The sequence below is a fragment of the Hypanus sabinus genome, chromosome 20 (assembly GCF_030144855.1).
Source record: "Hypanus sabinus isolate sHypSab1 chromosome 20, sHypSab1.hap1, whole genome shotgun sequence".
NCBI lineage: Eukaryota > Metazoa > Chordata > Chondrichthyes > Myliobatiformes > Dasyatidae > Hypanus > Hypanus sabinus.
Genome location: NC_082725.1, coordinates 53,299,811 through 53,313,270, shown reverse-complemented (window position 1 = coordinate 53,313,270; position 13,460 = coordinate 53,299,811). Strand labels below are relative to the sequence as shown.

At 42.3% G+C, this 13,460-nt stretch overlaps 1 protein-coding gene across 4 annotated transcripts in view; it reads right to left on the bottom strand.

The window, feature by feature from the left end:
* ripor2 (RHO family interacting cell polarization regulator 2) overlaps positions 1-13,460 on the bottom strand; it is a 215,778-nt gene that overhangs the window by 142,051 nt on the left and 60,267 nt on the right. The gene's annotated exons all lie outside the window — the stretch shown is intronic.

The following is a 13,460-nucleotide window of genomic DNA, read 5'->3' as shown; positions in this document are numbered from 1 at the left end:
AATTATATTCATAGAAACATAGAAAATAGGTTCAGGAGTAGGCTATTCGGCCCTTTGAGCCTGCACCGCCATTCAATATGATCATGGCTGATCATCCAACTCAAAACCCTGTACCTGCTTTCTCTCCATACCCCCGATCCTTTTAGCCACAAGGGCCATATCTAACTTCCTCTTAAATATAGCCAATGAACCGGCCTCGAATGTTTCCTGTGGCAGAGAATTCCACAGATTCACCACTCTCTGTGTGAAGAAGTTTATCCTCATCTCGGTCCTAAAAGGCTTCCCCTTTATCCTTAAACTGTGACCCCTCTGGACTTCCCCAACTTCGGAAACAATCTTCCTGTATCTAGCCTGTCCAATCCCTTTACAATTTTATACGTTTCAATAAGATCCCCCCTCAATCTTCTAAATTCCAGTGAGTATAAGGCTAGTCGATCCAGTCTTTCTTCATATGAAAGTCCTGCCATCCCAGGAATCAATCTGGTGAACCTTCTTCGTACTCCCTCTATGGCAAGAATGTCTTTCCTCAGATTAGGGGATCAAAACTGCACACAATATTCCAGGTGCGGTCTCACCAAGGCCTTGTACAACTGCAGTAAAACCTCCCTGCTCCTGTACTCAAATCCTTTTGCTATGAATGCCAACATACCATTTGCCTTTTTCACCACCTGCTGTACTTGCATGCCCACTTCCAATGACTGGTGTACAATGACACCCAGGTCTCGTTGCACCTCCTCTTTTCCTAATCGGCCACCACTCAGATAATAATCTGTTTTCCTGTTCTTGCAACTAAACTGGATAACCTCACATTTATCCACATTAAATTGCATCTGCCATGAATTTGCCCATTCACCTAACCTATTCAAGTCACCCTGCATCCTCTTAGCATCCTCCTCACAGCTAACACCGCCGCCCAGCTTCGTGTCATCCGCAAACTTAGAGATGCTGCATTTAATTCCCTCATCTAAATTATTAATATATATTGTAAACAACTGGGGTCCCAGCACTGAGCCTTGCGGTACCCCACTAGTCACTGCCTGCCATTCTGAAAAGGTCCCATTTACTCCCACTATTTGCTTCCTGTCTGCCAACCAATTCTCTATCCACATCAACACCATACCCCCAATAACGTGTGCTTTAAGTTTGCACACTAATCTCCTGTGTGGGACCTTGTCAAAAGCCTTTTGAAAATCTAAATATACCACATTCACTGGATCTCCCCTATCCACTCTACTAGTTACATCTTCAAAAAATTCTATAAGATTCATCAGACATGATTTTCCTTTCACAAATCCATGCTGACTTTGTCCGATGATTTCACCTCTTTCCAAATGTGCTGTTACCACATCTTTGATAACCGACTCTAGCATTTTCCCCACCACTGATGTCAGACTAACCGGTTTCTCTCTCCCTCCTTTTTTAAAAAGTGGGGTTACATTAGCCACCCTCCAATCCCCAGGAACTAATCCAGAATCTAAGGAGTTTTGAAAAATTATCACTAATGCATCCACTATTTCTTGGGCTACTTCCTTAAGCACTCTGGGATGCAGACCATCTGGCCCTGGGGATTTATCTGCCTTTAATCCCTTCAATTTACCTAACACCACTTCCCTACTAACATGTATTTCCCACAGTTCCTCCATCTCACTGGACCCTCGGTCCCTTACTATTTCCAAAAGATTATTTATGTCCTCCTTAGTGAAGACAGAACCAAAGTAGTTATTCAATTGGTCTGCCATGTCTTTGTTCCCTATGATCAATTCACCTGTTTCTGACTGTAAAGGACCTACATTTGTCTTGACCAATCTTTTTCTTTTCACGTATCTATAAAAGCTTTTACAGTCAGTTTTTATGTTCCCTGCCAGCTTTCTCTCATAATCTCTTTTCCCTTTCCTAATTAAGCCCTTTGTCCTCCTCTGCTGGTCTCTGAATTTCTCCCAGTCCTCAGGTGTGCCGCTTTTTTTGCTACTTTATATCTTTCTTCTTTGGACTTGATACTATCCCTAATTTCCCTTGTCAGCCATGGGTGCACTACCTTCCCTGGTTTATTCTTTTGCCAAACTAGGATGAACAATTGTTGTAGTTCATCCATGTGATCTTTAAATGCTTGCCATTGCATATCCACCGTCAACCCTTTAAGTATCATTTGCCAGTCTATCTTAGCTAATTCACATCTCATACCTTCAAAGTTACCCTTCTTTAAGTTCAGAACCTTCGTTTCTGAATTAACTATGTCACTCTCCATCTTAATGAAGAATTCCACCGTATTATGGTCACTCTTACCCAAGGGGCCTCGCACGACAAGATTGCTAACTAACCCTTCCTCATTGCTCAATACCCAATCTAGAATGGCCTGCTCTCTAGTTGGTTCCTCGACATGTTGGTTCAGAAAACCATCCCGCATACATTCCAAGAAATCCTCTTCCTCAGCACCCTTACCAATTTGGTTCACCCAATCTATATGTAGATTGAAGTCACCCATTATAACTACTGTTCCTTTATTACACACATTTCTAATTTCCTGTTTATTGCCATCCCCAACCTCACTACTACTGTTAGCTGGCCTGTACACAACTCCCACCAGCATTTTCTGATCCTTAGTGTTGTGCACTATTGATTCCACATCCTCCAGGCTAACGTCCTTCCTTTCTATTGCGTTAATCTCCTCTCTAACCAGCAATGCTACCCCACCTCCTTTTCTTTCCTGTCTATCCCTCCTGAATATTGAATATCCCTGGATGTTGAGCTCCCATCCTTGGTCACCCTGGAGCCATCTCTGTGATCCCAACTATATCATATTCATTAATAACTATCTGCACACTCAACTCATCCACCTTGTTACGAATGCTCCTCGCATTGACACACAAAGCCTTCAGGTTTGTTTTTACAACACTCTTAGCCCTTATACAATTATGTTGAAAAGTGGCCCTTTTTGCTTTTTGCCCTGGATTTGCCTGCCTGCCACTTTTACTTTTCACCTTACTACTTTTTGCTTCTACCCTCATTTTACACCCCTCTGTCTCTCTGCACTTGTTCCCATCCCCCTGCCACATTAGTTTAAATCCTCCTGAACAGCAGTAGCAAACGCCCCCCTAGGACATTGGTTCCAGTCCAGCCCATTCCCCCTTGTTCTTCTAAACTCCAGCAAGTACAGACCCAGAGCCATCAAACACTCCTGATACATTAACCCTTTCATTCCAAGGATAATTCTCATGAACCTCCTCTGGAGTCTCTCCAACGCCAACACATTCTTTCTTAGATATGGAGTCCCAAAACTGCTCACAATACTCCAACTGTGGTCTGACCATTGCCTTATAAAGTTTCAGCAATTCATCATAGCTTTTGTATTCCAGTCCTCTCAAAATGCATACCAATATTGCATTTACATTCTTTACTACTGACTCAATTTGAAAATTAACCTTTAGGGAATGCTACATTAGAACTCCCAAGACAATTTACACCTCTGATTTCCAAATGTGCTTAGTTTAGAAAATAGTCTACACCTTTATTCCTTCTACCAAAGTGCATGACCATACATTTCCCTATGCTGTATTGCCCATCCTCTTAATCTGTCCTAATGCATTTACAGATTTCCTGCCTCTACATAACCTGCCACTTTACCTCTCTTTGAGTCATCTGCAAAACTGCCCACAAAACCACCATTTCCATCAACCGGGTTTATTAACATAACTTGAAAAGTAGCAGACCCAGACCCAAGACCAACTCTTGTGGAACACCTCTAGTGACTGGCAGCCAACCAGAAAAGGCTCACTTTATTTCTACTCCTTGTCTTCTGCCAGTCAGTCAATCTTCTGTCTACATTAGTATCTTTTCTGTAATGTCATCGTCTCCTATCTTGTCTAGCAGCCTCATGTGTGGCACCTTGTCAAAGATCCAAGTAGCTCCAAGTGTGCTTCCAAGCACTCCAAAGCCTTATCCTTAGGAAACAGGAAAGCTGGATCCCAGGAGTCTATAACTGAAATGGCAAATTTTATTAGCGACCATTAGAAAATCAAGTTGGAGGGTGTCAAAATAATTCACTAGGATGTTGCCTGAGACGGAGTGTTTCTGTTATGAGAACAGACAGGACAGGCTAGTATTGTTTTCCTTGGAATTGAGGAGGCTAAGCAGGGACCTGACAGGGATATACAAAATTATGAGAGGTATATAAATATGCTGATAGATGTATACAGGATTATAAGGAATATGCAAGTATACTGATATAGGATATAAGGGATATGCAAATATACTGATAGAGCTATAGAAAACTATAGGTAAATAGTAGTAATACACACAAAAGCTGGAGGAACTCAACAGACCAGGCAGCATCTATGAAAATAAAAAGACAGTTGACGTTTTGGAACGAGACCCTTCATTAGGAGTCCCAGTTAAAGGGTCTCAGCCCAAAACATTGGCTGTTTACCCTTTTCCATAGATGCTGCCAAGTGTGCTGAGTTCCTCCAGCATTTCGTGTGTGTTACTTTGATCTCCAGCATCTGCAGATATTCTCTTGTTTGTGGAGTTAGATAGCAGAAACTGTTTCTCTTTGTCCAAAAGCTGGAAAGCATATGTCAGGGGAAGGGTGAGGAGGATCAGAGGGGATATAAGGAAGAACTTTTACTCCAGGCAGTAGTTGCAAGGTGGAATCAGGGACTCTCACATTTGTTTGTTTGTTTATTTATTTATTGAGATACAACATGGAATAGGCCCTTCCGGTCCTTCGAGCTGTGCTGCCCAGCAACCCCAACCTAATCACGGGACAATTTACAATGAACCTACCAACCCATATGTCTTTGGACTGTGGGGGGAAAGTGGTGCTCTCAAAGGAAGCCCATCCAGTCACAGGGAGAACGTACAACTCCTTACAGACAGCGGCGGCAAATGAGCCTGGGCTGCCTTACAGTAAAGTGTGTTAACCGTGCCTCCCTTCATCAAGAAATGAATCACTGAGACGCAGAAAGCTCCAGTCTCTGTTCTGATAAGTGGTAATAATATAAATTGTATTTATTCTGCACAATTCTGGTTACCTTGTTACAGGAAGAAGTTGCGTGCAAGTCTGATTGCCCCATTACAGCAAGGATGTGGAGGCTTTGAAAAGGGTGCAGAAAAGGTTTACTAGGATGCTGTCTGGATTAGAGGGTATGAGCTCGAAGGACAGGTTACTTTCTCCAGAGTATCAGAGGCTGAGAGGAAACCTGAAGAAGTTTGTAAGATTGTAAGAGGAATAAATAGAGTAGAGTGCCAGAATCTTTCTCCCAAGGTAGAAATATCGAGTACTACAGTATATGGGATGCATTCAAGGTAAGGGGGAAAAGTTTAAAAGTGATGCGCCAGGCAATCTGTTTTCACACACAGTGTTGGGTGCCTGGAATTGGGCATCTGGGGGAAGCAGTGGAAATTGAATTGACTTTATTTCTTACATCCTTCACATACATGAGGAGTAAAAATCTTTACATTACAGCTCCATGTAAGTGTGCAATGTGTATTCATTGTAATTTATAATAAATAGAACAGTCAATATAATACACTCAGATCAGCGTGAGTTCATCAGTCTGATAGCCTAGTGGAAGAAGTTGTCCTGGAAGCTATTGGTCCTGGCTTTTATGTTAGCGTACCTTTTCCCAGATGGTAGCAGCTGGAATAGATTGTGCTTGAGATGATCTGGGTCCCCAATGATCCTATGGGCCCTCTTTACACACTTGTCTTTGTAAATGTCCTGGATCACGGGAAGTTCACAACTACAGATGGTTAAAATCGTGGCTTTTAAGAGGCTGCATATTCCTAGATGTATGAATCTGGAGGGAATCGAAGGATAAGGGTTACAGGCAGAAGATAATTAGTTTAATTTGTACAGATATTGTGGGCCAGACTGCCTGTTCCTGTGCTGTACTCTGTACTCTGATACAGATGGGTATTTGATGGTTGCCAAGGGTATGGTGGTCTCAACAGCTTTATTTCTGTACCACTCATACCCATTCCGTTTACCACATCCAACATCGGCTGGGATGGAATGCCAGATTGGTTGGTGTACCCCAACAGAAGTAATGAAAAAAACCTCCAAAAATCAATCAGGAAGGATGAGGGGAAGGTGTTTGGGGTTAGGGAAAAGAGGTCGAGTTTGTACCAGAGAGAAACTCCAAGTGGATTAATATGGATTGTCTTTAAAACTCTTCAAATTCATGCATAATTTCTCTAGCCAATTCTTCGCTTCAGATCTTGACTATTGACCAGACCAAACACCCTCCAGAATCCTAACGTTTGCAATGGAAATAGCCTGGGCTCCTGATTTCCCACAACTTCTGTAGTTTTCAGACAGCCCCTGCCTCCTGTTTCTCCAGCAAATATTTCACATGAGATCATTGTGTAGATAAACCTCTAGTCATGAAAATAATTCCCTTAACTGCGAATAACTATACAAGTAAACCCCATGGTAAGGGTTTAGAGTAGCACAGTAAAAGAAATAAACTCTCTCCCACCAATTCGTTGTTTCCAACAGGGAATTCTGATTGGACCAGTGGGATTTACTGAAGGTTGGATAACAAATGATCAGGGTTTTACTGTATCCCTAATCACAGATGATTTAATTTTGCCCACTCATGCTGAATTTTATCAAGGCCTGAAAATCCATTGAAGGTCCTGTCCAGGTTATAGGTATTGTTTCTGTTCACTTTGGGCTTACGAACAGTTCAGGTTATGAACCGTTCTCGGGAATCAATGTGGGGACTGTCTGTAAACCACATCCACTGGCTGCTCCTTACCTATTCTCCTAGTTACTTCCTCACTGTTGACTTTAGATGTTCACTTTGACCAATCACACTGATGCTGTTATCACGTCTTTTAGGTAGACTGTCATTTTCCCTTCTTGTGTTCCCTCTGGCAGTTGTAATCAAACAGATTGACTGGCACTATCAGCTGAGCTCTCCGAACAAGGAACATCCCATTGAACAACTGGCAGGTGCGCTGTTGTTAAAAAGTTAAAAGCAAGCATTTACATTTGAACTTCACGGTGTCATTAAAAAAGCTATAAATTGTTTGCTGTCATTGAACTTTGAGAGATGTTTCTACTAAATGACAACCATATTTGCAACTTGGTCCTGTGAGAGGCAAGAGCACTGTAACTTCAGATACCATAAATAAACAATAGTTAAGCTTCGAGCCAATTCAAAAAGGCTGTTTATTCTCTCAGAGTGTAAATGAGTAGTATCAGATAGCACAAACCTTCACAGACTCCTGTGGTAAATCTGGTGAAAATTTATTGCAATGAATGGGAAGAAACTGCTGACAAAAGCTTCATCAAGAATTATGGGGAGAGACTGAGAATATGGTACAGAGCGAGATGATAGTAGCAGACCTTTTAATTTCACTTATGTCACTAAGTTTCAAAGGTTCAAAGGTCCAATTTAATGTAACAATATACATCCTGAAATGCTTTTTCTTCGCAAACATCCACAAAAACAGAGAAGTGCCCCAAAGAATGAATGACAGTTAACCGTGAGAAACCTAAACTCCTCCCCCCATGCAGTGAGCAACAATTCCCCCTCCCATTTATATTTAAATATAAATAAACAAACTCATATATCTATGGGTGTTCTTGAGCATTTTTATTTTAATACTTCTAATTTTATTAACCTCTCACCTTGGCAATCTGGAGTACATATCTGCTTCAAGCAGGCTTCAATTATTCCAGTGCCCAATAAGAACGTGGTAACCTGCCTCAATAACTATCATCCAGTAGCATTTTCCTTCACGGTGCTGAAATGGTTTGAGAGGTTGGTGATGAAACGTATCAACTCCTGCCTGAGGAGTGACTTGGATCCCTCCAATTTTCCTACTGTTCCAACAGGTCAACAACTGAAGCCACCTCAATGGATCCTCACTCAACTCAGAAACATCTGGACAGTGAAGGTGCATACAACAGCAATTTCTTCATTGAATGCAGTTTGGCATTCAACACTAAGCTATAAGCTCCAAGACCTAGGCCTCGATACCCCTTTGTGCAACAGAATCCTTGGTTTCCTCACTTGCAGATCCCAGTCAGTTCGAAATGGCAACAACATCTCTTCCACAATCTCCATCAGCACACGTGCACCGCAAAACTGTATGCTTAGCCCCCTCCTCTACTCGTTTTATTATTACGACTGTGACGTTAAGCAAACTCCATCATCAAGGATCCCCACCATCCAGCCATGCTCCTTCTTGCTACTGCCATCAGGAAGAAGGTCCAGAAGCCTTCGGTCCCAAACCACCAGCTTCAGGAACAGCTTCCTGAACCACCCCACTCACCCCACTGAACCTTACTCACCCCAGCGCTGAACTGATTCCACAACCTATGTATGGATTCACTTTCAAGAATTTTACAACTCACGTTGTCAACAGTTATTACTTTTTTTATCATTATTGTATTTTTTTTCTGTTTTGTTCTTATATGATTAGTTGTCTTTTGCACATTGGTTTCTTGTCTGTCTCTGGTCATGTGCAGTTTTTCATTGATTCTACTGTGTTTATTTGTATTTACTGTGAATGCCTGCAAAAAAATGAATCTCAGGGTAGAATTTGGCACTTTGATAATAAAACTTACTTACACTTAGACTTTGCTTAAACATTTTTTACATTTCATTCTGGATATTTTTGAATGTGAATGTCTAACGCTTTCACAAATGTTCAAATTTATGTAAGTTTTATCAAGCAGTGAGTTCTGTGGGGGGGGGGAGTGCTCTCAGCCTGTCTCTTTGGGAGGGCTGCTGGCCACGTGCTGAGAGAGGCCTAGCACAAATGTGCGTTGCTCTGGGCAAGGCCAGGCCACGCTGACATTCTGGGAACTAACCTCCCACTCACACAGATGTGAACTCCAGAAACAGTTTCTCACACAAGGGCAGTGGAAATCCCTATCTCACAAAGTAGCTGGGTCAAATCAAAATCAGAAAGTGAGACGGGCACTCATTTCAACAGTGAGGATTTGAAGGATATGGAACAGATAATGGAAGCTATACTACAGATAGTCATGCTGCATCACCAAAGGAAAATAAATGCTCTCAGGAGCTTCATTAAGATGCTGGGCAACTGTGGCTCTCTCACGCACTATTTTGCACAACTCTGTACATTCCCATGTCAATTCTGTATCCGGAAAATAATCTTAATGCATTCATTCAAAAGACGAGAATGTCACAGATAATGACAGCAATAGATACCCAGCTCTGACGTCCCTGAACACAAGACAGTTAAGAGGCAGCCACATCAAGGTGTGAACAAACACACTTAGAGTAAATACGATAGGTTTGTTTCACTGAAGGACATGATCTAGAGAGATTTTAATGAAAATTCTATTCTTTTGTAGTAACGGGGACTAAGACTAGTCTTCTAGTTAAATCGAGATTTACTTAACTACTTGAATTTAAATTCCCTAGATAGGATTCAAGCTCATGTCTTTTGCCACAACTGTAGTGTAACTTAAGCTTTGTCCAACTGTACCTTGGCAAAATTTTCACATGTTTGACCACCGTGTAAATGGACAACTGGGTGAGGGCGATGAGATTTTGATCTTCAACACCTGGATACAAATGGAGAGTTTAGAGGGTGCTGTGGAGTGAAATGGAGGGTGGACACATACTCAGGATGGGGAAGCAGAGGGAAGAGCCTTGGGCCCACACACACTGTTTAAAAAAAGTCAAATCTTCGGTGAGAATGCCACTGCTCTTCCAAAGCCAGATCCTTTGGCCACTGAAACCCAGCTGGATTGTGTCAGTCACTGACTTCAATGGAAGATCTCAATTCAAATATGTTAATATCATTTCCTGTGAAATAGATCACATAAAAATGGAACATCCCATTGGAGAGGCTCCAGAGGAGGTTCCTGAGAATGAAAGGTTTAACATATGAGTAGCGCTGGATGGCTTTGGGTCTGTACTTGCTGGAGTTTAGAAGAATGTGGGAAGATTTCTCATTGAAATCTATCCAGTATTAAAAGGTCAAGATGGGGGAGGGATGTTTTTCCTATTGTGGGGGGAGTCTAGGACCAGAGGGCATAGCCTCAGAATGCAAGGACATCCCTGTAGAACAGAGATGAAGAGGAATTTCTTTAACCAGAGGATGGTGAATCTGTGGAATTCATTGCCACGGAAGGCCCTGAAGGCCAAGTTGTTGGGCATATTTACAATGAAGGTTGATAGATTCTTGATTAGTCAGGAGAAGCAGGAGAATGGAGTTGAGAGGGATAATAAATCAGCCATAATGGAATGGTGGAGCAGAGTCGATGAGCCCAATGACATAAATCTGTTTCTGTGTCTTGTGGTCTTACAGTCTTATATCCAGCACTGTTAAAAAGGTGGTGGGCACATAGAGATTGCTGATGTAACAGAAAATTCTATTTCCCCAATGTTACCGTAAGATTAGGAGCAGCAGCAGCCAGAACAATGATTTAGTAAGATTCAGGGTTTTATTTTGCGTATATTGATACTGCAAAATTTTATGACTCCAAATTGTAATAGCTGGGGGAATAAAAGAAAGCAATATATTTTTGGTGATTTTTTTGTTGCTGTACCCACATGTTTCAAGTCAGTCACCATCATCCCAGTACCAAAGAACTCTATACCTTCAGAACTAAACAACTGCCGGCCTATGGCACCGATGCCAATCATCATGAAATGCTTTGAACGGCTGGTAATGGCACATACCAAAAACTCCATTCCTGCCACACTGGACACTCACCAACATGCGTACTGACAGAACTGCTCTACAACAGATGCCATAACATCGATCATGTACCTGGCCCTGACAAACCTAGAAAACAAGGGCACTCATGTCAAAATGCTGTTTCTAGATTTCAGTTCAGCATTCAACACTGTTGTCCCACAGTCCTTGGTGAGCAAACTCCTACTTCTTGGTTTAAATCCATCACTGGTCAGTAACATCCTGTAGGACCCCACCCAAACTGCTCATTGACGGCTTGTCCCACTCCCATCAGGGAGGAGGCTACGTAGCATCTGTGCCAGGCCCACCAGTCTCAAAAACAGGCAATTTCCTGGAGTAGTAAGACTGATCAACACCTCTACTGCTAACCCACCTCTGCTCAAACCCCACCACCACTACTTTATCATTTCCTTCAGAGTCACCTTATGCCAGGCATTCCTGTGCCTAGCATCACTTTATAGATATACAAATAATCAAAGTATATAACCTATGCTATGTATTTATATTTATTGTTTTTTTATTATGATGTTCTTTATTTTATTGTGCTTTTTGTGTACTGCATTGGATCCTTCGCACTTATGTACGGGAAATTATATTTAATAATCTTGAATTCTTGACTTAAGATAGTAAGATTTTAATGAAAAGGTGTACTGTAACTTTGCCCAATATACATGCTTCAGAAAACTGTAAAGATTCACCAGTCAGCCTTGTGACTTGGAACACAATGCTTCTATTAGCAAAGGTTACAAAAGTTTAGAACCGAGCTATTTTTAAAGGCTGCCTGTTTTGACATATCTAACTTTCTCAGAAGGGCCAAACATCATGATTTAGTGAATGAACATTTGTTTTCCTATTATAATGAAAGAACCGACCCTCAGGGGTGCCAGCACTGTGAAAAGAGACATTGCTGCTTCGCAGATAAACTCCACGATTAACATGTCCTCTGAAAAGGGCAAGTGGTTACCGAATCACAATGGAAGATTCTCTACTTGTGGTAGATGGAAATTGGAGGAGCTGGAACTAATCTCTGGAAAATAAATAATATTGCAGATGCTGGAATTTGAAGCAAAACAGACAATGGTGGAAGAACTCAGCCAGTCAAGCAGCACCTCGTCGAAAGAGGAACTTGGTAACATTCAGTGACAACAGCCATGGAGGCACTTCAGGGAAATGGATCTATGGAGAAGAATAAACTGTCGACATTCCAGGTCTTGGAGGGTTTGGCTGGAAACATCAACAGTTTATTCCCCTCCACAGATGCTACCTGACTTAGAAACATAGAAAACCTACAGCACAATACAGGCCCTTCGGCCCACAATACTGTGTCGAATATGTCCTTACCTTAGAAACTACCTAGGGTTACCCATAGCCCTCTATCCAGGACCCTCTTAAAAGACCCTATTGTGGTTAACGGTGTGATCAGAAACATAAGGGTGGGAACCCCTGCCCTAGTGAACTTACAAAGTGGAAAGTGGAAACTTCGTTGTTCTGTATTATTTGAATAAGTGCTTTCTCATTAGTTGACTCTTATCCACAAAATTGAATTCAATTTTTACTTATGTGGGTACAAAATAAAAAAAGCAGTGCCATCTTAATCTTCTCAGCATCCAAGTCTCTATTCTTTAAGCCTCTGCTACTAGCTTCTGCTCCTGTCTCTCTTTGCTCCATTGGCACTTAATAAAACAACCCAGCAACAGCAAATCTTGTGCCTTTTCCCTGACTTCTGAAAGAGCCTTGGATTTAAATATCGGAATGCAGCACAAAGGTTTGCTCATGCAGCTTCCAGTAGAAACTTAGTCGAACGCTGCTCAGGGTTGACATGCTCTGTCATTTCGGTGGTTCCAGGTGATTGTTGAGTTATTCCAGTATTTTATGTGTGTTGCTCAAGATTTCCACCACCTGCAGAATCCCTTGTGTTCCTTTAAAGAAATGTTGTGAGAAAGAGACACAAACACAATATTGAGAAATTGGGGTGATATACTGTATCCGGTGCTCCCGATTTGGCTATTTATAAATTGGGGAGACCCGCCACAGACTGGGAGACCATTTCGCCGAACACCGGCGCTCGGTCCTCCAGCAGTGGCGGGATCTCCCTGTGGCCACACACTTCAATTCCACAGACCACTCCCACTCCGATATGTCTGTCCATGGCCTCCTCTACCATCAAGATGAGGTCACACACAGGTCGATGGAGCAATACCTTATCTCCCGCCTAGGTAGCCTCCTACCTGCCGGCATGAACACTCAACTCACAGACCTCCATTGATACCCCTGCCCCCCCTTACCCCATCCCTATCTATTATTTTGGTCTGGTTCTCTTTCTCTCTCATTTTTCCCCTGACTATAATCTCCCCCCAGCCCTACTTTTCTTTCTCTTTTATTTCCCATAATTCTCCACCTTCCCCCCAGCCCATTTCCCTCCAGCCTATCACTTCTCAGCTCTCTACTTCATCCCTTCCCCCACTTCTTATCCCCTCTCCACCACCCCATGTTACTTCACTCCTGGTGAAGGGTTTTGGCCCGAAACGTCGTCACTACCTCCTCCCATAGATGCTGTCTGGCCTGCTGAGTTCTGCTAGAATTTTGTGTTTTTATTGAGAAATTATGACAAAGCAGTTTATCCGGTTGGAAAATGGACTAGATGACTACGAAGTGCCTAGGTCTTTTCTTGCAGTGTACACAAGGCAGCTGAGGAAGCCAATGACAGGTCAGAACAGGAGTGGCATTGAGAATTAGAGTGGCACACAACGGGAAGCAAAGCAATTACACAGACT